At 33.0% G+C, this 26,888-nt stretch overlaps 1 protein-coding gene and 1 long non-coding RNA gene across 3 annotated transcripts in view; one reads left to right on the forward strand and one right to left on the reverse strand.

The window, feature by feature from the left end:
• Positions 1-17,038, forward strand: part of LOC111030784 — a 42,100-nt gene extending 25,062 nt beyond the window's left edge. Inside the window, exon 2 of the long non-coding RNA XR_002604133.1 lies at positions 16,698-17,038. This is a non-coding gene — a long non-coding RNA (uncharacterized LOC111030784). The remainder of the gene's footprint in view (positions 1-16,697) is intronic.
• LOC111030783 (LIM domain transcription factor LMO4.2-like) overlaps positions 1-18,217 on the reverse strand; it is a 71,706-nt gene extending 53,489 nt beyond the window's left edge. The window contains exon 1 of one of the 2 annotated variants that reach the window (XM_022310455.1): positions 18,038-18,217. The gene's annotated coding sequence lies outside the window, so the exon portion shown is untranslated. Of the gene's footprint in view, positions 1-18,026 lie in introns of both variants that reach the window. The other variant, XM_022310456.1, reaches the window with a different exon arrangement.
• Between the last annotated feature and the right edge of the window lie 8,671 nt (positions 18,218-26,888).

Raw genomic sequence — 26,888 nt, forward strand, 5'->3', positions numbered from 1 at the left:
TGTGTGTGTGTGTGTGTGTGTGTGTGTGTGTGTGTGTGTGTGTGTGTGTGTGTGTGTGTGTGTGTGTGTGTGTGTGTGTGGTTGTGAAAACAAACCGTGTAATTCGACTACGATTGTGTGCGAGCGGGTCTTCAAAATTGCGTAAATAAAGATTTCGGATTTCAGATTGTCCCGGGGAGGCCGCAAAGACGAGATTGTTCATATTTAGTCATTATATTATATAGGTTGGGTGAGGTGGTAGGGTAGTTCGTCGCCGAACGAGCACGTTACTTGAGTTATAATACAATGACTAATACAATATCATAATTTAATGCAGCAGGGACGGTCGTCGGTGTTCGAATAAAAACAACCGGAGTGATGACTATTAAACATTCGCAAAACGAGTGAGACAAATGCAATTTTTTTTACACATTACACACTACCGCAGCCAGATTTACAAATTATACGTATGGCAAAATTACGATCTAGACTGCAAACATAAAACAATTTCAACAAAACAAATGATACAATAATAATATATAATATTGTCATACTATATATTTCCTACTATTTTAATTTATCACATTCTTCATAACATTTATATATTAAAAATAACATAATACGGGCCTTTACAGTATTATAATATACGAGTATACGCACCCGTGTCACAGTAAAATATTTTATTGCCGGTTCGAATTATATCATAATAGTTATGGTGTTTTGTAACTTACTTTTTCGAGTAATAAAATAAAAATGTTAAAAAAATATATATATATTATTGAATGGAAGAAATATAACAAAGCACATATGAACAATACGTTTTTGGCCTGCAAGAATAACCTTTACGCGTTCAGAAAGTAAAAAAAAAAATAATGTATACTTCTGTATAATCCACGAGGTTCCGTTGATATTAAAATCCCGAAACTGAGAACGGCCAGTTGCATGGCCTAAAACTAAACCCTACACTTTAAACAACAATCGGTACAGTAAAAAAAAAAATGTAACCGGGGAATGAAAAAATTAAATACCATGGGTGGGTATTATTCAGTTTCGGTACTATTTTTTTTCCCCCGTTTAACCGGGATTTACATAAAACTATATCTTGAATGACATTGCACCTCGCCGGAATAAATCAACCGTGAAAAGATTCATATTCAAGGCACGGCGAGGATTCCAACCCAAATGTTTTTTTCCCATAATGTGTAATTGAAGCTTTTAATATTGTTCTATATGTGTGCTATTTTTTTTTACATTTTTTCTCTTGCCCTCTCCCTCTCCATCTGCACATATACCGATAACCCTTTCTCATACATGGAATACGTGTGTATCCTCTCATTCCTCTACCCCCGCCCGCTAAACGCTCAGCTTAATTACTCATCCTTGGGCAAAACCCCTGCGTCCCTTTAATGCCTGCATCTCATGTGGATTCACGACCTGGCAAACAACCGTCGGCTGCGGGCGAAACATTGGCATGTCCCGACGGTAAATGGTTTAAAGTGAAAACATTTTTTTCCGGATAGTTAGCTTAAAATATTTCATTTTTTTTTTATTATTAAAACAAAAACTCCAGGATTTTATTTCTACCTTTAGAAGAAAAAAAAACTTCAGCAATAATAATTATTATTTTGTAAGGTACATAATATACCTTTACAAACTGGGAAAGTGGGAAACATGCTGATTAGTTAACATACGTTATCAACGATTATTCACAAAAATATATTTGAGACATTCAAAACTAAGTTTAAAACCCATAAAGGTTAGGTGCTAATTTCGTAATTTATAGCTATACGAGTAAATTAACTATACGATTTAGATTCCTATAAATTATTCAAAAATTTTAAAACATCTTACAATAAACTATAAACCGATGTCCTTATAATGTTTTTAAAAATATTGTGATAATAGAGATTGAATCGGCCAATAATAACCAACTATTTCTGAAGTATATTAATTATGTGTCTTTAATTTGTATGAAAATAACGAAGAGCAATGCAATAAAGATTAAAAAGCAAGATAAATATAATTTAAACCATAATACATTTTTTATGAAGTTTCTATCTATTTTATGTTAAACTTGTTGATAATAAATACATAAACGAACGAATTATTGAAAAATCATAAGTACAAAAACCTTTAAAAAAAGGATTTTATGGTTTAATTTTTAAATAATTTATATATGAAACGAATCCTATTCTTATACGAAAATCAAAAAACATGTGTAGGTATTATTGAAAAAATCAAAATTAGGATCCATGTTGGCCAAACCTAGCTATATTTAAAAAAAACTGTAGTAGATAATTATGATATTGTCATAATTGTATGATTTCAATTATCAAATTAATGTAAAAAAATAAGTTGTTAGAACTTAGAATATTTGTTTGTATGTGTGGCTGGATCAATAGTGTCATAGCGAGTTGAACACCTGAACGTGTGAAAAGTAATACTTATAAAACCTGTACGATTCCACATAATATATATTTGTTTTAACAATTGTCAGCTATAATACTTTTATTCTTTCGCGGTATTATTTTAAACTGAAAACCAATTGAAATTGAAATTTTATATTGTTTATAATATCTTCAATATATTTTTCTTAACCTTTTTAATTTATTCTAATTATTACCTACATATTTATTAGGTGATTATGAGACGAGTGATTTATTTAGTAACAATGTTTTTATACATGTATAAGAATAATATATTAGTGTGTAGTATCCGAAAATTAACTATTGAGGTTACAATTTATAAATATATGATAAGAGTAAGTAGGTACTTAATTAAACTAAGATTTGAAACAAACTGGCAACTCTTGGGGATAGGGGGCAATAATTTGTAACCCTGTGGCGGTTTGCATTTGTGGGATTTGTGGGATTTGTGGCTACTCCACTTTCTCTCGGAATCCACAAATGTTTCCAGCATATCAGAATTATGTCTACTGCAGTACTGCTCTACTGGGACACTTCAGACTTCGATAAAAGTCTAATGATTAATATAGCCAAACATTGTTATTGTTTGTGTTTATACTAGTCGAAAGTATCATTATTTTGTTTGTTCTAAATATCAAATCTTAATAATATTATTTCGCTTGTGATATTTTTATTGATCATATTTTCAAACGTATTTTGTAATTATTTATTTCGGTGCTAATATAATTGCCATTATATGTACACAAGTTATAAGAAGATCTTCTTATACAGTGTTAAGGAGCATTCGGTGTAAGGGTGAGGGAGAGGATAAAACTTGCCAAGAAGTTGGATGGCCAGACACGACTCTGTACTTTGAATAATCCCTAGACCCAACGAAAACTTCACACTACTCTCTCACTGAGCTTCCCAAGACAGTATTTAGTCAATGCACATACCCACCCGCCCTTCACCCGTCACGAACGTCCTAGCCCTAGGTAAGTTCAAGAGGGTGCGATACGACGTCCTTAATTGAAGTGCCTCGTTCAATGTCCTCTATAATAATACCATAAGACAAAGAGGGTCCTTCACTTTGTGGGAATTCGAACCTGACGGCCGCAAACTTGCCGATAAACTAAATTTTATAATTCCCTGGGCATGACCCGCACACACTTTCTCATCCGCAATCCCTCACACTTAACTACGTATATTATACGTCACGTTCATTAGAATTCCAAACTTGTTGGACCAACGCATTATTATATTTTGAAGATTTATACATAAATTAATTTTTCGAAATAAACGTACGAACATGCTAATATTGTGAATAATAATTAAAAATACTTTTCTTTAATAAAATCCCAAATATATAGCAACAGGATAGTAAACTGTGCAAAATGTTAAAGCAGAATTTAGTTTTTAAAAAAAACACGCTAAAGTAAAAGAAAATTGTATATGTACACAAAATAAATTATTATTAGAATCGCTATTACATAATATCACGTGTTTATATTATTTATTATTTTAAATAACAAAAATGATCTTAAATAAAGGTAGTTATTATATGGCTTATTGTTATACTCCCTATAAACCTGCTAATTTTTAAGCTTTTCATTAAATATCAAATAATTGTAAAATTCAATTATGAATATATTAATATATTATACAGTTAATAGTTCCAATGTAGTATCGTATGAAAAAAAAAACATTGGTCTTCAGTTTTTATAAACATTTGTATGAAAGCATTAGACTTTTAGAGTTTAACTGTACAAAATAGTATAATATTAGATTAAAACCACTGGCGTGTAGGTACATAATATTACACAATGCTTTATTTCATTATTTGTATATATTTTTTGTAGTATTTACGTTCGTCGATTGTAAAATATGAAATACGCTCGCGTGAACAATATAATATTATGAACTCATATCTCGACGCACTGCTCGCAGACTTTAATGTCATAAACGCGTTCTTATGCACAATCTCTGGTCCAATCTAAACTTCTATACACAGTTAGCGAAGCGACTTAATGATAGTTATAGGAGGAATGCGGTGGTGCCCAATATAGCGGTTGTTTATACATATATAATAATATCATACGTATTATATAGTCGTACGCATAATAATAATATATTATAATCGGATCCCGAAGCATTGGCCCTTAGAAAGGAGGAGTGGAGAAGGACCACCACCGCCGCCGCCACTAAACGGCCGAGGATATTGGGATACGGTCAGGAGCCTGGATATTGCGGCCGGGTGGGGAGAGGCAGTGTAATTAGCGCAGTCTGGCTTTTACATTCCCTGCGTTATCTAACGGTTACAGCGAGAAGTCCGGGGCATTGTCAACAAACCGGGATGGAGCGGAGTGGCATACGGGTGGATAGGGATGTGGGACGCAAGAAGGGAGGAAAAGGACCGTACAACAGATAACGACCTCTCTATTAACACCCTCCATCGAGGGCCTAAATACAAATTAAACTCGCCCGTATCGGTCACCAAGGATTATGCGCTACGTTTTCATTTTCAAATTAGATACAACCCGGTACCCCGTCCCCCTTCTCGTCCGCCCGACCACCACTGTGTAACTACGGTTTTATCGGGATAGAATTTGTATAGGTTGAATAAAAATGCATTTTTTTCTTTCTTTTTTTTTTTGTATTCATTTTTAAATTAAAATATAATATAATATGCAGATAAGTTCAATTTCAGTATTTCACCCTTTTTCTCGTTGTTTAACTGGAAAATTGAAAATTATAAAAAAAAATAACAATAATGATAGCTGCAGAAGAGCATGCACACTGTAAACAGAGAGATAAAACTTCCTTTAATTTACTTTTGATGCATTATCGTTTTTTTTTATTTCTGGAATTGTCACATAATTTTATTGTTATTAAAATTATTCATATAATATATTAAATAATAATTAATATTTTGATTGATTTTTTAATAATAATAATACAATACTGAAAACTCTAAAATCACTGAATCATATACTATTATAACAAGGTGTGTCGTAATATGCACATGTCGTAGTAACTAAGAATATTGGATGGTTACGTCGTATGTACAATCTACATATTGTCTTATGTAAATGTATAATATCATTCGATTTCGTATCTGCACAGTAAATATTTTTATATCGATGCATATACAAAACGATGCTCGTAACACATGTGTAAAAACATTATTTCTATACACCTTTAACTACGTATTTTTTTTTTGTTTCGTAATGCATATACATACTTTATACCTATCTACAGACTATAATAATATATATTATTTATATTTATCGGTAGCAATAACAATACTCGCGGCCGACCCTGCTGCATATAAAATAATAACAGCTACGATATAATACAGCAGAAGCACCGCCGCAGACGTGTCAAGACGATATTCACCCTGCGACACGGAGCCGCAGCAGAATATTGGGGGAGAGAGCGCAGAACATCGCGTCGTACATTATAACACACAAACACACACCCGCAATGATGTGAGTCGTTTTTCATATACCGTTTTTATATTGTGTATGTGCATCGGACGCGGTACAATGTAATACATAAAGACGCGTATACAGTGTGCATTGTATAATGGTCACACGCGTGTTCTACAAATGTCACCCCTACCCCTAACACCCCCCCTCCCCCGCCGGTCAACACACCTATATACCTATATATACGTGCGCAGTCGATGTACCTATATTTATATAGTGCCCTGCGACAAGACGCAGCCGTGACGCGTATTATATACTGCAATATAATAGTATACGATCTCTTGGCCCACCCCGTACCCACCCCGCGCGGTACGAGATTTGAATTACAATATCTATCGGCAAACAATATATAATGAATAACTACCTCTGGCAGCGGGGTGGTGGCGTTGGTGGAAGCGTCACGATAGTAATAATAATGTACGTCGCGTTGCCGTAGTTTACAGCACCTGTGACTGCCCCGCGAGTCAGTCGCCCTTGGTCCGTGCTCGTATATTATAATAACACACACGCACACACACACACACACACACACACACACACACACACACACACACACACACACACACACACACACACACACATATATATGTATACAACGAGGGTCACATACCGGACACGTTTACCGATGTATAGGTTCTCCTTCACCCTCCCGCAAATACTGTCGCACTCCACATATCATATTATATACGTATATATAATAACAATAACAATATCAATACATATATAGGTATATATAAATTATAAGCGTCTCTGCCAGTTTTCACAATTTTGACGTTGACAATATTATAATTATTTTCACGCGAGACCCTGCAAGACTTGCAGGATTTCACGTTGGGACTTTTCGTAACGGTGATTTGAATTATATTACGTCGCGTCTAACCTATAGTTATAGGTAATGATAATAACAGTAGGTATCTACCTATTAAAAAAATCTATTTTAATATTGTTGTTTTACACAAATCGTGTTTTTCCTTCATGTTCCTCCGCAGAGAGAAGTCTAAGATCGACCTACGACGTACATATATATAATATATATAGGTACGATATCATCGATCAACTGTATACAATTTACAGCCCTTGAGTTCTCTACCAACTACAATCTATATGAACATAATAATATGGTCCCTCGTCGTAGGTACATATAGCACAATACATGTACAAGCACGGTTAGATGATCCTCGTGATTAATACAACACACCAACGCTGTCAGTAAATATAATATTATTATTATTATTATTATTATTATTATTACAATACACGATATCATTCGAACGCACGCTGCCGTCCGATTTCCATATTGTGAGTAATGATTTATACCACTCGTCTAGGGGGGAGGTGCCGCTGCAGTCACCCTCATCATGCGCATCAGATGTGTTACACTCACCAGCCGCCGTTAAACATATTATTGTACGGGGTCGTTCAAATTTTGCGTCAAAGACCTGTGGGAATCATATCATCTGGGGTTCTTATTCGCTCGGTCATTTTGCCAATTTATATACACTATACAGTATAAGACGCGAAATTCGGACTACTCCTCAGACTTTAGGTATAAATAATCGTGTTATTATGATTATTGCAATTATGTACGTACAACGATAATACACGGAGTCGAATACTTAGACTATATATTATTAAAACTATGAGCATTTCAAAACATTATGATTTCAGGGGTCTTAATCACTCTTTTTAGACAACAAATATTTTTAAAAAATCTCGAGAGCAGCATTTGTAATAAAAAAATATTTATTGAATGATTAAAAATAATATAACAAAAATGCATGCTTCGTTACGTTCCAAATTAGTGTAGTAATCAAATAAAGACGAGTCGGGCCGCGGATTGGACACCGCTGTACTAAAGGTGAGGTCGTATACTGTGCAGCATGTGCCCTTATACTTATATCATCCTTTTTAAAAGTATATGTGTACCTAATATTCGAACATATTTTGTACAATTTTTTAATGCGTTTGTCCGAATTTTTCTTAGACCATTCAGGCGATCGTTAGCCATTTCGTCTTCCCTCTTTTATCCATCCATGCCAAAAATAATATAATAATACGACCATGACGTCGAGTGCGGTTTGTTCGCCGAGGGAGCAGTCTATATAAACGAATCGCGAAAACGTTAAACTGCAGCGTGACGTGTGCCGACACGTGGAAGGAACGCTTGTACGGAGCGCACAATGGCATCCGAACAATGACTCTGGCTCGAGTTAATCTCATATTCTTGCACTGTTGAAACTATATTATATTTCATAGATAGTTCCGGCAAATACGTGTGCACATTTGAAGGTAAAACTGTGAACATTTTAAACGCAAAAAAAGACTACTTAAACGCGTTACGCACGATGATAAAAAAAAATGTAGTGACTAATACGCTGTCCCGCACGGTCGCAATAGCGGTCAAATGATTTTGCAATTGGAGGATTTTGCTAATTTGTTAACTTTACTAATGATCATTAAAAATATATTTTATGTACTATATGATTACTGTTTCATACTTATAATCGCTATAAATCTATAAGTTATCACGAAAATTGAAAAAAAAGCTCATGGTGGGAATCTGCCTGCGTCAGCCAACGCCACCCGTTAAACCGCTAATGCAACGGTCAAGGTGTGTGTCTTTAAAGTAAATCAAAAAATGTGTTAGACGCGGATGGGTATAGGTCAGCATACATACATAATTATTACCCAATGATAATAATGTAGTATGACATTGGATTAGGTTTTTCGTTACATCTTACGAAATGCGTGCAATATGCGTATTATACTGTGTGTGGGTGATTACTTAATGATATATTTATTCGTACAACAAAACACGGGTGGTTGTATTTTTAATTTTAATATCGTTTTTCGATACACCTTTACTTTACAGTTTACATATTTTATACACATAGCATGCAACACGACCGACAATAACAATATATGCGTCCGCTTTCGGTGAGCACTTCCGAACCATAATATATTATTGCAATAGGTATATCATATCCAATATATTATATAAATATTATACAGCCACACGCGCGCCCTGTTCGTTTTCATATTAATAATATACGTATACTTTATTACCGTTGGGGTGCTAGCTGTGGGTCATTTATATATATTGGATACGCGCGCGGGTTTATCGAGAAATGATGTACACCATCGTGTGTGATGCACACACGCGCACAAACACACTCATACAACAACAATAATAATAATGTATAACTCTAGTTTTTATACGAACGGCGGCAGTATTATATCGTAGTAGCGCGTATTATGTATTATTATTTGGTATATATTTTATCGGCAGCTGTTGTCGGCCGAGCGGGACGAAAAAGCTACACAAAACACGGCATAATCCTGCAGCAGCAGCAAATATCATTATTATCGTTTCGTTGTTAAATCTCTGGCCGCGGTACCTGAAATATTATTATCATTATGATGTATTCGAGAGCTGCTGGCGTCGAGGGGGACGCGTTTTCAAGTCATTATCGGCGTATATAATATACATACAGCCCGATACAGGTATATAAATATTATTTATATTATAGTTTTGTATATTGGAGCTATACAGTATTAATAATCCGTAATCCTCGCGCCGCCCGTCCGTTCGGTTGTGCTCTCGACTTTTGATACTCGAAAACGGCATGAATGTATAATATAATAGTATGTGTACATATATATATATATATATATTATTATTATATTTACGTGTATTATTGTTTTTATTTCGCCGGGCGATTAAATCGACACAGCAGTACAGTAATATGTATCATAACAATGCTTTACATTATTCGGTAGGTACTTATGCGCTGCCCGTAAATATATCGACATTAATTCACCGGCTATGGGTTATAGGTATAGTCAAACTATTATGATAATACCGCTACCCGCGAGTATTTTGATTTATTTCCATTTCGTTTGCATAACAATATACTATTATTATATATGAACGTTTCGCGTACCTGTAACGACGGTATATTATGACACGGAGTAATTAAATTCAAAATTTAACAAAACTATAAAGACCTTTTAATAATTAGACTGGACTTTTTTTGTGGGTCAAACGGGTGCAGAGAAGACGATCCGGTAGGAAATGCATTGATTTCAAGGCTTTATTATCTTAGAAATATTTTTTACGTTTTTATTTTTACACCATTCTCTTATATTATACTTTTAATCTACATTTAAGTATAAAACTTAAATAAATATAAATATTTTACTAATTAGTCGATTTGGAAAACAGTTGTAGTAATTAGTTTAAGTATAAATTGTATGATTATTACAATATAATATATGTATTTATTAGTTTTGATTCTATTGGAAATATTCAAACAACGTCGTACGAAAAATGATTGTAAAAACAAGTGAATTAAACAAATTAATCTTTGTTTAGGTATTACAATGGTTAATAAATATTTATGTATACCAACACGTAGCAAATCTATTCATGAAGTGTACAAAAAATTTACTTTCTTTAGTTAATTCTATAGTTTAACTTACTATTGAACTATTCTTATGTCTGATCTTAAGTATTGCAATAAACTAAATAATACATATCTTATTTTCTTAATTCTATTAATTTGAATGATATAAAGTATTGTAATAATAGTAAATAATTTCATTTTGTGATTTATATATTTTACTATATTTATGAAGGTATAGTTATTTATAATATATAATTTAAGTATAATTTTAGTTGAATAACTAACTATATTAACTTTATACACTTCATTTAGTACATTACCTTTATAGATTACATATAACTTATTTTCAAATTTGAACGAAATACGTGACTCTATATAGTCGGAAATCCTCTTGTTATATAACAATTAAAAATAATGATGTTAAATGTAACGCATTTTACATTGATAAAACTCGATAATGTTTTAAAGTGAATATTATAATGTACTTAATAAAATGTATTATATTATACGAGTATAGCATATACTATTTTGTTTTCGAAATTACAGTCTTAAGAACACTATAAGCGGGGCGGTACTGCAGGACTTAGATGACCCTCACTACTCAAGATATATAGTTATTTTGTGGCCCGCGGTGGTAATGTTGAAGTGTCTTAAAACTATCCCACTAAGAGCCACTGCAACAAAGGAGAGACGGTTTTCTTCTTCGAAGGCGCTAAAACTTCACACTACTCATACCGCAACAACTCTCTTCACAATTCCATAATATATTGGTCGTTAAATCTAAGCTAAGACTTTGGTCGATCCATAGATTAGAAATTTAGGTAGGTACGCTTCAGTCTTAACGCGCAGTGATCAACATTTATCGTGAACCGGAAAATATATCTTTGGATATTAAAAATAATTCCTCGGTTTTTTCAATTTCTAGTTTAGTAATTTCCCATATAGTTCACCACAAAACAACCGCACTGCACTTCTACAGTGTTATACGCGCATACAGTGGTAATGTGGTATACGCAGGGGTAGGGTTTTAGAGTTCGGACCCCCCTCAGAAATGTCTTCTCTCTACAAACAAATCTTATTTACCGCCATAATCTATACACAGAGTATAGATTAATATTATTAATCATTTTTAATAGATAAACCTATGAAATAAATTGTATAATGGCTATGGCGTCGAGAATCAGGTAATTTAAGTTTTTTTTTTTGGGCCGATTAAGAACATTGCTAAACGGCTTCCAACATCTTTGTATGATGTATCGTCGATTATGACCACGTTTATTACGGCCTGAAGAGGCTCCTCTGCCATAGACGACCGGGTTACATTTTCTCAACGCACACTAAATTTGAGGCTAAAGCCGGCTTTACGTCTACGTTGTATACTTGTGTGTCACGTCGTGCGAAGGCATGTAACACTGTATGGTTATAACTGCAGGTAATCGTATTGGTTTAAAAATTGAGCAGTAATCAATTCTTGGTGCATATACCTACTCTGTTGCAATTCGATTGTTAAACGATACCAAAAAAGTAATATAACTTCACAATGCGATTTGATCACGACACGACACGACACACGACGTGTAGCCGAAAATCCGGCTTGACTTTATAATCTATTTTCACCAAGTGTATGAAAACTGTTTGGTAAAGAATATAATGTGAATGTGGATGAACCCCTCTCCCCGTACGGGTCTGAATCCAATAGATAAAACCCTAACCAAACTAAAACGCTACTGCGTGCATATTATATATAGACGTATATAGTTACCAGAGTATATTATCTGTTGTACAACAGCTGTGTCTTATCGGTCGTAGACAATGTTAAAATTATATGATTAGGTGAGTCGCGTACCTATATATAATACAGTATACTCTACACGCGTATTACATGGTAAATACGACGATAGGGGGGGGGGAGGGAATCGTTGAGCCGAAAGTGCCGCGGCGGTGCCTTTTGTCAGCTGCTCATCGGTTTTTAACCGTTGTTACCGCACAAACGTAACCGCATCGGCGGCGGTGTCGTGTGAAAATTAGAATATCGCGCGTGTTAAATGGCCTGGAAATGCCTGCGTTATGTGGTGCCGCTATACGTATATATTACACAGCGGTGCAATAACGTCGCTGCAGCGTGTGTCTGTGCGTTTGTGTGTAGGTTACCCTATATACGTATTTGCTACTGCCGGAGACCATCGCGACCGATACAGTCGTAGTGTATAGTTGTTGTACGGGTAAAAGGGTTGACTTTATTTTGTTTGTTTTTATTTTTATATCCATACCCGTCCCTTCTTCGTTCCCTTCGACCCGCGACGCGTTTTATTAAACGCGAAAGGGTTGGCGTTCACCCGTTTATGCGATTGTCCCGCCGATAAAAATCAGCAATTAAAGCGCCTTCATTAAGACTCCGGAACACGCCATGTATATACATATATACCGCAACAATATAATATTATTATATATGTGTGTATATGTCAGCCGTGTATTTGGACTTGCGCTTCTTCGTTATCACTGCACATAATACCATATATATATATTATATACTAATCCCATGGGAGACATGCGATCGGACTATATTTGAATAGAGGGCGAAGGAGAATATTTTCGACTCTGCGCGTCGACGTCGTCGTAATTTTAATACACACCGCGTCGGGGAAAATCTACGAATGTGAAACGGGCCGGCGAAAGGTTAGCCATAAAATAGGACGTATGCACAAACAAACCGAATATAGACATAGAAATCAAGCATTAGATAGGTGTGAGTAAAAAAAAAATGTTTAAATGTAATGATAAGCCATAAACCAGTCAAATATTAATTACACTGTTGCCGGTATACCGGTGTATAAGACTATACCTAGATATTATTTTAAAGTAAACACACTATTTTTTTGTATAAATTAGGCAAATAAAAACAAGAAAGGTATCTAAGGGGGGAGTTCCTCATGTAGCACACCTCCCGTACGCATATCTCATTAGTGGCCGTTCTTGTATTATATAGTTTTCATGTCGATTTCGGCAATTAATAGCAACTGAATTCTGTAGTACATTGTACATCAATGCCTAATACCTACATTTTATAACATTTTTGCTATTATTTCCTACATATTTGATATTTTGGTTTGTGGAGTATTTCATCTTTCCTCGTTGATATTTTTTATAATTCTTTATTGACGAGGTTCATTACATTTTGTTTACATTTGTATAAGTTTACTTATATTATTTACATCAAAGAGAGGTAGTAGTTTTGAAAAAAATGACGTTCAATGTTTAAATCATAATGTGAATATTATTTTATGCGTTTTTCCTCTTGTTTTATTTAAACAAGTTCAAAAGAAAATCGTTCGATTTGATATACGAAAAATGTATATTGTATAAACTGTAAGAAAAAATTGTAATCACAGACTAGTAAGTGATGTTTAGACATACAATATATACACGCACGCATAGCAGTGACTAAATGCATGTTATTCACGTAAAAAAATAATGATAGGTTTATTCGTATAACAGAACAGTAGTTCAATAACAAAAAATAATATTAATAATAGTATGTCCAATTTAAATACTATAGATGATTTAATTTTTTTGGTTGATAAATACATAATGTCAACCTGTCAAAAACAATAATTTCACAAATCACGAGTTGTAAAGTGACGTGGTAATTTCAGTTTTTTAAAAATATGTTGCAGATATGCGTTTTTGTGTTTAAAATAAAAATGCGCGAAAAAGTTTTTTAAATAAAAACGCCACTCAATTATCTAAAAGTATCTATACCATTTTTTACGCGTAGAAGGACTTTCAAATGTATAATGAATGCCCGTGTGTATCATTTACATTTCACAAATCGATTAATTTTAGTGCGTAGTAGGTAATTAAACATTTTGCGTCTTAATATAATTATTATTATCGAACAACGCGGAATGAGAATGAACTATAATATGTTATATAATTATATGACGTTAGTATAATCGTTAATTTAATGCGAGTGACAATATCAATGTGATATTATTGCTGTCTACTTTTCGAATGGCCCCTTTTTTTTTACAGCTTTATCAACTCTTCACGCCATTATAATATAACTGCGTCACTCGTATAAATAGTAATTGTCGAAACTAACTGGCGATTTAATTTCGAAACAAACAGTCTTGAGATTAACTTTTTAATTATTATCATATAGTAACCAACTAAAAGTCATTCGATAAACTGCCATAACGTTTTAATGCAATTTTTCAATAATTGGAGTCGTGAACATTTTCACGTCGTAAACAAGCATCATGACGCGGTCAGAGTCACGTGGTAAACAGTCCCAGGATATTGAACAACGCATTAAACCGTTTAGAACGATTAATCTTGATTTATGAAGCGTTCTTAAAAATATAACGACTAAATCCTGCAGCACGGATACTACTAATCACGGGAAAACGACGTTCACATAAAACAACATGGGATTTATACATCCTTTTTCCGGAATTTACGGTTCGCAGAGTTAGGAGACGGAATGGGCAGATCACTTTTTTCAGCCATAATATATTACATAGGTACCCTTTAAAGGATAAAAGGATATTTTTTGCTCGGACTTTTGAAGCTGAAAATCGGTCACTATTAGACATCGGCTGCCAATATTCATTAGGTCCCCGAGCCTTGACGATTGTTTTTTCACAAAAGAGAATGGATTTAAAAAAAAAATAAAAACCAGAGCATATTTATTACTATTATCAGTAAACCTCGCAAGGTATCCGGAAGTGATGTTTCTAACTTGCCCTCGCTACTGGCAACCCCTCCAATAGCATGTATATACATTTTGTTGTAGCAGGGTGAAGAATTTTTTTTCCTAACCGATTTTAACGTGACGGTAATTTGTTGACACGGTTTGCCCTTTTCCCTATCAACATCAGGCAAAATCCTATCCCCTCGGCTTCTGCTGTAACGTTGCACCAGGTGCTGATTAAGCCACAGTATTATACGGGGAAAAGTTTAGGCGTCTTTGGCGAATGAAAAAAAAATGGTGCAAAAATCCAAACCGACGATTCCTGTGGTCGGAAACGTTTAGATTGAAAACTCTCTGCATGCAATAATATAGTAATATGTAGTCGACAAGAGGCCAATTTTATTACTCTGTGTATGTCTGTTTATTTTTTATTTTTCAATATAACATTATGTTTAAGACATACGTTGTTGCAGTTTATTGGTAATATTATTATTTTATGACGAAATTATTTACAAAGTAATTGTATTCTAAATAATATGTCGATCCATACATGACTATGAAGCAGAGGGCGTAAAAAGTTTAGACTACGTTTATTTTATATATTATATTTTACCGCCACAACATTGTGTACTGAGTGTAAAGTTTAAAAAAAAACAAGTATGTACCTTCTTAAATCAAAATATATCAAGTATAGTATTCAATTGACCGTGTTTGTTCAAAATGCTCTAGATGGTACCTTCATTACACACAGATTGTCGTATTTTATAATTGCTCATTTTTCCCCGCGGTCGAAGTCGGGTACCTAATACAGTTAATTTTAGATAAATATAGGTACAGTTTATAACAAATGTCGATAGTTATTTAATATTCATTATTTAATTTAGTTGTTATATTATAATTTATACTTGCTATGAACAATATTAAGACAATTTAAAAATACAATTTCTTGTTTGATCATCTGACATTATGTTAAAAATGAAAATACAAAATGTTCTTAAAATAAATTGTTTTAACAAGTATTCTATAAAATATTTTAAAATAAATAGCCCGTATACTATAACTATATTAAGTTCCTCGAAACATGAACTGAAAACTAGAATTTTTTTAAAGCAATATAGTTGGGTTATTTTTATTCGTAAATAGTAGGTAATAATCAAATTATATATAATATTCTGATATATATAACAATAGAAAATTGTTTGAACTTTCGTGGATTGGGTAAATATAATAAGAATTCTTGATAATGCAATAATTGGTTATTTTTTTTTAATTTGATTGTAGTCTTGCCTAGGACATTTCGGAAAGTATAAACATCACGTTTAAGTGAAGTACATCAGAAACAAGACCCCTCTGAAGAATTTTTTCATGATTTTCTAAGTTTTAAACAGACAAAATAATATTTTGTCTTGATTTGAACTATATTATCATACAATTGTTTTAATTTTATATTTTATAAAATATAGTATTTATATTTTTACTTGGTAAGTTGTTACTAAGTGATAATTGGCCACTTCTGTAATATGCAGAATAAACTGTATTAAGTATAACTAGGTTCATAGAACACTTATACAGATTCACCAGTGTATATTATGGTGAACTGTTGGTTTAAATATTATTACAACCATTGAATTACTTTGTGTTTTGTTTCTAAAATTTTGTTGATCTGTTTCCACTTGTCTAATTATATATTATTTTATTTTTTAAAGTCTCTATTTGAATGTTTCAGAGAAACGGTGGTGCGGAAAACGGTGAACAGTATTTTTGTTCATTTATAGTTTCATTCAAAACAATACGGATTTGTACGTTAGGTAATAAGTAAATTTAGATTTTAGACATTTAGTTTATATAAATATATTAGTATAATATTATGTTATTATGTTGATTGAAAATCTCAAATATTTCCATTTATAAAATGTTGTTATATCCTACAATATAGCGACTTAACTATAGGTAATACAAAAATACTATAGTAGTCTGTTCTAGACACAATTACATCAAGCCATTTTATTTATTTTCAATTTTTAATTTGTACTTCCTAACACATAAAATAAATCCAACTAAACTTCACGGTCTTTATATTTATTTTAATACCTTAATGTTTGCATAATATAATATGTATAAGTTTGACATTTATGAGTGAATATGACGAGTGTGAAAAAATTAAGTATGTTTGGTCATATTTAAATTTTAAATGTTATGCCAGTGAAATTCACACATTTAGTCCCCAAACATCTAATTCTCGATGTTATACGATACTTAGTGTAAAACTAAAAAAATATAATTTGTACAATTGAAACATTCCACGTCTAAAAGTTTTCAAAAAAAAATATTTTTACCATTAAACACAAAATAATACGAAATATAAAATTTTCCACCGACATCAGACAACTGCAGAACGATACGATACTAAAATGTCCAACTCGCGTAGAACAAATTTGTCGAATTGATAGTGCAAAATGTACAATAAATTCGAAGCACGAGAGTATTACGATACAGATTATACATGGTCAAGATGAACTATAATATAGGTAGATAAAGGATTAAAGAAATGTAATAAATAAACTTAGTAGACACTTTCGTCACTCTTATGTCAAAGGCCATTAATAATAATTTACATTTCAGTTGCTACTATTTACTATTTAGTATCTGATTCGAAAATAAATGTTAAAATTGTTAGTTATACTGGTACCGCGAAACGTTGAATTAAACCCAACAACATCAATTTGAATTTTTTTTTTTTTGGAAAAATTGTTTCATAAATTTGTCCAACTATATTATATAGGTACGTTATTAAATAAATATTTGACAATAATAATTAAATATTGTTGTACAAAATATTGTCGAACGATTCAGAAAAATAATGGTCGTGTGCACGGGTATTTGCGAAACTTAAGAATTTTTAGACGTAGGTCTATTAACCAGAATAATTAAAAATCAAATATACGAGGTACTGAAAAAAGGCGTAGGTCAAATATTCCCACAACGTGTCTATTTTGTGAAAATCGTCACGCAATAAATAAAAATCAACAATGAAATATATATTATATAAACGTACGCAGATCTCACCTGATCGGTCCGGTTCCAACTCTATTGCTACACAAACAATAATGTTTTTATTATATTTTTGCGAGTCTGTGCGGCTCCGAACGCGAGAGTTTGGCCGTCGGCTGTGTCGTGACAAGGTGTCTCGTGTAGGCGCAGGCCGCGTGCCGTCCAAACAGCGTGCCGGCGGTTACTGACGCGGTCACCGGACCGACGCGCCGCCGTCGAGGCGAGCGCGATGGGCGTAACCCCGGGGACGGCGAGCGCGGGCGCCTTGGCGCGCTCACGCTCCGCCCGGCTGGCCCACGTGCACCCGCGGCGCCGCGGACCGTCTCGCGCCGGGTGACCCACATATCCGCGGCGGTTCCCGTGGGCGAGTTTTCACCCAGTACCCGAGTTTCGGGGCGCCTCCTTTTCCCCCGCCCAGACTCTCCCCGTTGCCACCACCCCCGCACTGCCCGTCCGGAATTCCCCCCAACACCGGTCGCCGGGGGTGCGCGCACTCCCCGCCGCGCACGCACGCGAGCGCGCCAGCGCGTACGCTCACCTCGCCGCCTACCGCTGTTTTTTTTCTTTCGCTCACTTATTTTGTCTTTATACGATGTTTTACGACGAACTTCGTGATAGCGTAATGCACTTATTATACGATGTCCATTATTTTATGTTATATATTGTTGCATGCTATTTGTATTATCTTTCGTCTCGGTGACCACATCGAGTATATAATGTTTCCATACCATTCGAAAGTCTATTATATTATATACCTACTTTAAATGACCAACAATAGTTGTTATAATTTATTTATCTCCTCGTCCAGTGCATATATTATAATAATAATAATAATATGAAACAGTGCGCTGTGCCTGCATCCTATAGTCGAGTGAAAAAAAATATCACTTCTGATTTGCATGCCATATATTGTCATCTACTCCGAGATTATTTACCTAAACAGCATGGGTATCGCGTGCAAGCTACAATAGTATAATGATTATTATGTTTTTATTAATGTTATCATTAGATTATATTATTAATTATTATCATTATATGAAAATCTTATTCATCTTATTGTATTATTACATTACAATATTATAAATTATATAAAAAACGATTTTGCGATTGTTAGTACTCTGCAGTCAGCAGTAACCCCACTACATTAGAAACCACTGCACTAATAAAATTGGCACCAACTTTTGCACACATATTCTTTGAAATTTGCAGATTGGTGTTAAATGTTTATAACTTTGGATTTCAATCTATATAGATGGCTATAGGGTGGCAAGACTTAACCACGTTAAAGCATATACCAAGTGGTTTATCCAATTCACCACAAGCAGAATTTCCATTATCTATCTAATTAGTTCAAAAAGCGAGATACCCTAAGAACTGAGTAGGTACACTAAGAACGAGATATATCTGTATTATATCATACATTTTATAAAAACTGTTCATTTTTTTTCTGGGCAAAGTCAGGTTATTCAACAAGTAATATATTGTATTATAAACATTACATTTTACTGATCAAACCTAGTTTTATTCATTTTGTGTAAAATTGAAATATTGAATTTTTAGACTGAATTCGTATGTTAATATTTTTTTCAAATGAAAAAATATCATATTTGATGTCATTGAACAGTTTTTATCCGGTTGTGAGAATAAGTTAAAAATAATTACTAAATTTAATGGTAAAAAGTGTATTATATAATATCACGTTAGGTTCCACACTGGTTGATCCTCATCCATCTTATTTCACAATTAAAATGTATATTAATTATAACATTTTCTAATTGCTTATTGTGTATTCCAACACAAATTGTAATTTTTCTGTAATTTATAAAAAAAATTAATTATTTTATTAGACTAAAATGAATATTTAAATATAATATTAAATAAAATAAATATATCTGAGGTCTATGTAATGAGTACAAAATATTTAATGCACACAGGGTATAACAGAAAGATATGACAAATGAAATAATTCGTGTTATTCTAATCAATATTTTTTTTTTCACATAATTAATAGATAATATTAAATATAATACGTAATTAATACGCGTGCAATACCAACTTAGGAGTTAATTATATGAAGAAAAAATAAATAAAAATATTGAATAAAACACAAGCTATTTAATTTGTCATATCTTTCTGTTACATTCTGTTCAAAAAATATTTCATGTCAACAGCATTCAAATCGAATAGTCTCTTTTCAGATATGAGGTAATTTATTTTCGGGCACATTATCTTTTTCGGTTTGCAATTGATCTCATTCAATAGTTTCGATAGCGATTCCTCGACCGAAATATGTAACTTGTTTTCGCTAGAAAATAATACCTACTGATTTTTCACGATGGAAAAATGTTACCATTTTCTTCATTTTACCCGTATGCCACTATGACGTCGATAGAACGCTCATTATTTTTTTTCCACCTATACCTAGAATTTTCTTTTCATAATATTCTTTTCAAACGATTGATTTCCTATTCTCCATCCTTTTTTTATTTTTTCTCTTATCCTTTCTAGGGTTGACTACTTTTTGTCGGCAAATATCAACGGACATCTGTTTCCTTCTACATATTGTTTTGAAGTTTAAACGTATAAGAATTCGTAAGAAAATAATACGTGTTCAATGAAACGCCTTATACTTACATATACCTATATATAATTATTTTATAGTGAAAACGTTGCCTGGAGGGTATAGTGCAGTTGTACACTCGACGAATTTTATTCGCCTAATTTACTGTGAATACTTTGAACCATCTATATTTCCATAACCAATTTGATATTAAATTTTGTTCAACGATATGAAAGTAAATGCCTTTTATAATAAAAGTTTCTTACTGTAAGATTATCTTATACATCTATTATTTTTGTTTTCCTATTATTGGTACCCAGCTATAATCTTATGCAATTTGCGACAAAATAAGTAGTTAAAAGTAATTAATAGTATTAAACATATTATTATTTTCCCGAAACAAATTTTTCCTAACTTTATTTTCTAGGTCAGATGTGTAACTATATACAGGGTTTTCATAAAGTTAGACTAATTAGGGCTGATAAACGATTATATGATATAAATTATAATCAGATGATTAAATATTTTACCTAATAAATATGCAGCAGTGTTATATATGTTTTGATATATAATGTAGGTAGAAAAAATGTAGATATATGTGTTTAAGTAAGAGGATAAATTACGGTGGAATTACCTACTTCTGTAGCTATATTTTATACCGTTTTTATAACGTATTTAGCTATAATAATATTTTAATTTCGAAATAATCGATCGGTATATGTATTTCAATTCAAAATTGATTGTTAAACATCGATATACTACGTTATTGTTTATGTTACATTTTATTTTAAATGGTACATTCAACATTGTAGGTATTATTTTTTTTCTTTGTACTTCTGTGATTGTTTATTGCAATCATAATTATTAACTTATTATACCATATTAACACTTGTGTATGAAAAACATAAAAATATCTCATTAAACCTTCTGCCTATGTAATGTACCGGTGTATATAATGTAGTCTATTTATTTATTTATTCCATTTTTTTTATATATATACATATTAATTTATTGTTTTTAATGTTTTTATTATTATTTTATTAATTAATAATTACCACTAGGTATGTCTATTTATGTTCTTGAATTATAGTCAAATATTTCGCAATTTTTAAGGAAATATCAAAAATATTTTACAACTTATTAATGTATACTTATCTTTTTATAGTACCCACTCCATCATCGCTGACAAGAGATTATCTTTAGAAGTGAGGTGGGCCATTTAAATATGTTATTTCTATTTACAATTTACTAACTAAAAATCGTAACTTCTTGGCCAATAAATATTATTATTATTATGATTGAAATTAATAATCTAGCCACGTTGTATCAATACATATTTCGAGAGTAAAGGGAACATTGGTATCAAACATAATAAAATGGCAAAAAAAAAATTCTAAATCTAACACATAATATAAAAGATACAACATCATCAGCATAATCTCCACCACGATAAGGACAGAAATACAACTTTTCTGTGTTATACTTGTGAAATGATGAGTAATGAATATGCAAAGTAGTTTAGCAAATTCAATGTCCATAGATTATAAAGAAAATTTAAAAGAAATAAAAATTATGTACTTATAAGCTAAACATTGCAGAAAAAATAAAATTTCCTAAGACGACAACAGACATGATTGTTACGGCATTGCTAAAGTAGATGAAGATAATGAATTATTTTTTCATTATATTATACATCTGAAAATAATAAAGTTAAATATATATTATGTAAATAATGATGGCATGTATGATATTCTTGAACAATCACATAAAAAAACAGGGCATGGATGCATGGTGTACTACATAAAATTATTTATACCGAATGTAAAAAAACTTACGTTAATATACCACGTCCTGTTATTCAATTATTTTTAAACAATCGTGTGAAGTGTTTTACAAATAAAGATTAAACAAAAATAATTGTTATTAAAGGTAGAAGTAGTAATATAAAAATATGTAGAACCTTTTATTAATTCTTTTACATTTTTAAAAAGAAAAATATATTTATCAAAATGTAGGAAAAAAATTAGAAAATGTAAAATATATATGATAAGTATACCATTCGAAAATTATATCATGAATCAAAGATGCTAATAAAAAGTTTTCCATCATTTATTGTCGCTTTTCCCTAATTATTAAGAAAAAAACTTTTCAATTTCATATCCAATTTGCAATTATTAGAAATCATCCCCAATTTATGAAGTATAAGTATTTTTCTACTATATCACGCCATGTACTTACACATATACAAAAAACATAAATAATTGTAATCTCTGTTACGCTCCAAATCTAAAAACAATAGAAACCGGAATTGAACCAGACAATAAACATCAATGGCGAAGATAAACAATAGGAAAGATAATGCAAATACAGAATACAGATGAAAACTGAAAATATCCGAGAGGGGTTTGAAACACTTGTGAATTTCATCGAGTCTCTAAGAAAAACCTCTCAAAAATATTCAATCATAATAAACACAATAGACATAAACAGTAAACATTTATCTATTTTATTCTCTTATTTTTGTTTCTTTAAAATGTGCTACGTGTGTGTACGTGAGCGACGATTGTAATACGTAGACGTAGTGTATTATTTTATGTTCGTCTTAAATTAATAGGTGATGAATGTGTTATGAATTTTCGTGTAATCGTTTTTCGTCATTACATTGTAAACCAAATAGGTCTGGAATATGTACGTACTTTAAGTCGATCAAGTGTTTTTTAAACTGAATATACTGCGAGAAATATATGTATACGAAATATTGAGCCAATAATTTTTGGAAGGAACAAAATGTGTAGAATCGACACAAACTTACACCATCTTACCTCGGTAAAGTTCGCAGAGTTGACCCAATTGGTTTTGGAGAGTGTCATTACCTTGGGGCGTTCGAGGATAAGACGATAACAGTTCAGAGCGTGTCACTCAATAATATATAGAAGTACATAATTCTCTCAAACTCGGTCATCTATAATATATGTATTATCTTTAGAGCAAAAGTTCGGTGCTCAAATTCAGTATAGCAGTGAAATTGTGTACCTATTATTCTGGATGAATCGGGTGCATCTTGATAGATTTGGTCTTTGACTGTTGTAAAAATATGCGTTTGAAGAAAATCTAGTGGTGTACACGAAACTCAATCAACTGCAACCAATTTTTAAAAAAACATGGTCCACCTTAAAATACGCCTCTAAGACAATTTAAAGGAAGCGATGTTATTTTAATTTGCATATATTTCCATCTCGATTACAATGTAGGTTTGTTTTACATAATAATTTGATATATAACTACGAATGACGTATTTTTCATGGCGAGCCATAGTTATTATTGTGACGGCCATAAAAAGTATTATCTAAAGTTCCCATTTGTATAGAGAATAGTGTCTACGTATAGGCAAACTTTGGGCACAAATGCATGCAACCGATCGAAATCTCCAATTGGAACCAACTCGTCGTATGGGCAGAGCGCGGGAAAGTGGACAGAGGTCTGCAAGTAACCATGCAAGTAACCATGAAAAATGTCAGAAGATCATTACAAAAGGGCTCGAATACGACAGTCGACGTATTACGAGTAATCAAGAAGCGGATGTCGGAGCCACCCACATGGGTAGGTAAGTCAAAACATAGTACCTAACGAAGGATCGTGTAGAGTTTTTAACTGAAAACCAGTACGATTAGCATGGAAATATCAGATACCCGTAGGTATCGCCCATTATAAACAATATATATCATCACGAATTTGAAATTTTTTCTGCAAAATACCAATTTTTTTAGAGTTAATAATAATAATATCAATGGAACTTACAACTAAATAATAATAATATGGTGACTTGGTGAGGCGTGGTCGAACGTTAAATCTGCGGTAACGCTCTGAGCGTACTTACCGGCCATCGTTGCTATAGCACTCGGATGAGTATTATTACCACCAGGGTTTTTTAGCAATACATCCAAACGTGTTCCAACCAACAGTCTTCACCCCCCCCCCCAACACAGTACCAGGCTAATGACCTTAGCAGTCGAAGCCTTAATCCAAAATAAATAAATAATAATAATATTCAATGATGATTATACATAATATTTGTATGTACAATTTGTGTAGTAATATTGGTGTGTATTATTACTTGACAATCCTTCTGGACCTCGGATTTTGAGCGATATGCGTTAATTCGTTTTCACCAATTTTTTTCCCGATTTCGGAATAATTGTGCAACGACTAATAATGCAAAATACAAATACGTTTAATATTATCGGACGCCTCTTGTAAATATTACTTTGAAATGTCGTATACTTACCTACACTTTACTACTGCAGTTGATAAAATCGCCTTGAAAGTGCTCCTCCACTGACCTCCTCTCTCGAATCGACTATACAGCTACTCGAGTCACATTTCGCGCGTTTAGTTTCTCAAACGTCAAACCGTGAATTTCTCGCGCCGAGCTTTCCCGCGGGCTCTGGTCGTGAAAACTCCCCGACCTGGGGGGGGGGAGAGTAAACTGCACGCCGTTTATATACCGTCGCGTACCGGATGTACCGGATGGCGGGCCGCTGCGGTACGCGTAAATACGATATTATAGCGTATACGAGCCGGTCGTTATTCATCGAATTAATTGCCGTTCGCGGACACTTTGGTGCGCCAGCCGGTCAAACTTGGGCCATAAACTCGGGCGGCCGCCGCGATGAGGGATGTGCGGGCGACGAACTCGCTCGACGGAAATTATATCATCTGCGCCATCGTAGTTATTACAATAATTATTATTATTACAATCATTATATTCGCGGGACGGGCGCCGGAGCGGAGTATTACCTTCGAACCGAATATACTATGTATACAATCACATCGTCACGAGTATTAGTTTTCCTGTGTGTATGTGTGTTTGTTGGGGGGGGGGTGTGGGTGTGTGGGTGCATGCGTTAACGACGCGCGTAATAATAACGCAGCGGCTCTACGTTTATAACATAAATACGCGACGCTCGCGTGTAATTACGTGCGCGGCGACACGCATTCCCATTAATCAACTCCGCGAAAATAGCGCTGAGCCGACGCTAATTTTTAATTGTTAATTATTATACTTATGGTTCCGGACAAAACTTTCATTTGCGCACCTCCTCCTCCTCCTCCTGCTCCCTTATTGTTACGCCCGTACGCCCCGTATAATATTAGACACCGCTGCAATTCAAGGCCATTATAGATGTTGTGACACATTTACAATTCGCAATTTTAGTATTATTATTACAACAGTACATCGATAGTCGTTTTAATGACTTTAATTACCATTAAATGGTATGATTTAAATCATATAGGTTGTTATTTGTTAACAATGAGTCTTCTGTCCTCACGGTAAAGTTGTACAGGCATGTTTACCAAAATAATGATAAATCGGTTATAAACATTCATATTATGTCTATATTTGATTATTATTGATTTTACTAGGTATGTTTTTGTGAAGATTTATTTTCACGAATAATTCAATAAAGTATAAGTCATAACCTATAACCATATAGTCCATAAGAACTAACAACTTTTAGGTATATGCGCATATACTGCCTATGACTTAAATAACCTTATACGACTTTAACAAAGTCGTGTAAAAATGAAAATCAGTTCCATGACTTGATAAATATTAGTGAGAATAAAATTAAAACTTTCTATATATAGGTACTTCCCTACACGACTACATAGTATTATATATGAATAGAAAACAGAAACATAGAAATCTATTTGAAAATCAACTACAAATGTCACAAACGTTCTTTGTATGTTATAAGACTTATAAATAAGCCGGAAACAAACCACTTTTATTTAATGTTTAAGTATTAGTGGAACGGAGTGAAATATGTGGTTGGCATGGGTGTTCCGCAAGTATAAGGCATGAGGATCTTCGTTGGTCACATGTGGTTGTGACCTATACTGAGGTGACCAAATAATAATCACCTCGTCCTCATTCTTATCATCGCATGGTCTGGGTCACAGTAATATAATGTATCATACACTAGAAATATTATTTAAATTACATTAAATTATAACATAACATTATTATTAATACTTGCGATTGCAGGTTTTCGTATAAAATGTAAAATATTTTTTTAAAAAACCTTTATTTTTATTGAAATTACGTGTGGGCGGAATATAGTTGTATTGCGAGAAGCAGAATATCACATAATATATATAAAAAAGAAAGATTACGGATACATCGGGTGAATCGGGTACAGAATAATACAAATAATAATACCTGATATCCCAGTTAACCTAACCTTAAGACTACTCTTTAAAAACTCACCTGTTGGCTAGAAATGCACATCGTCGTCTAGGAGA

The sequence above is a fragment of the Myzus persicae genome, unplaced genomic scaffold, assembly GCF_001856785.1.
Source record: "Myzus persicae strain clone G006 unplaced genomic scaffold, MPER_G0061.0, whole genome shotgun sequence".
NCBI lineage: Eukaryota > Metazoa > Arthropoda > Insecta > Hemiptera > Aphididae > Myzus > Myzus persicae.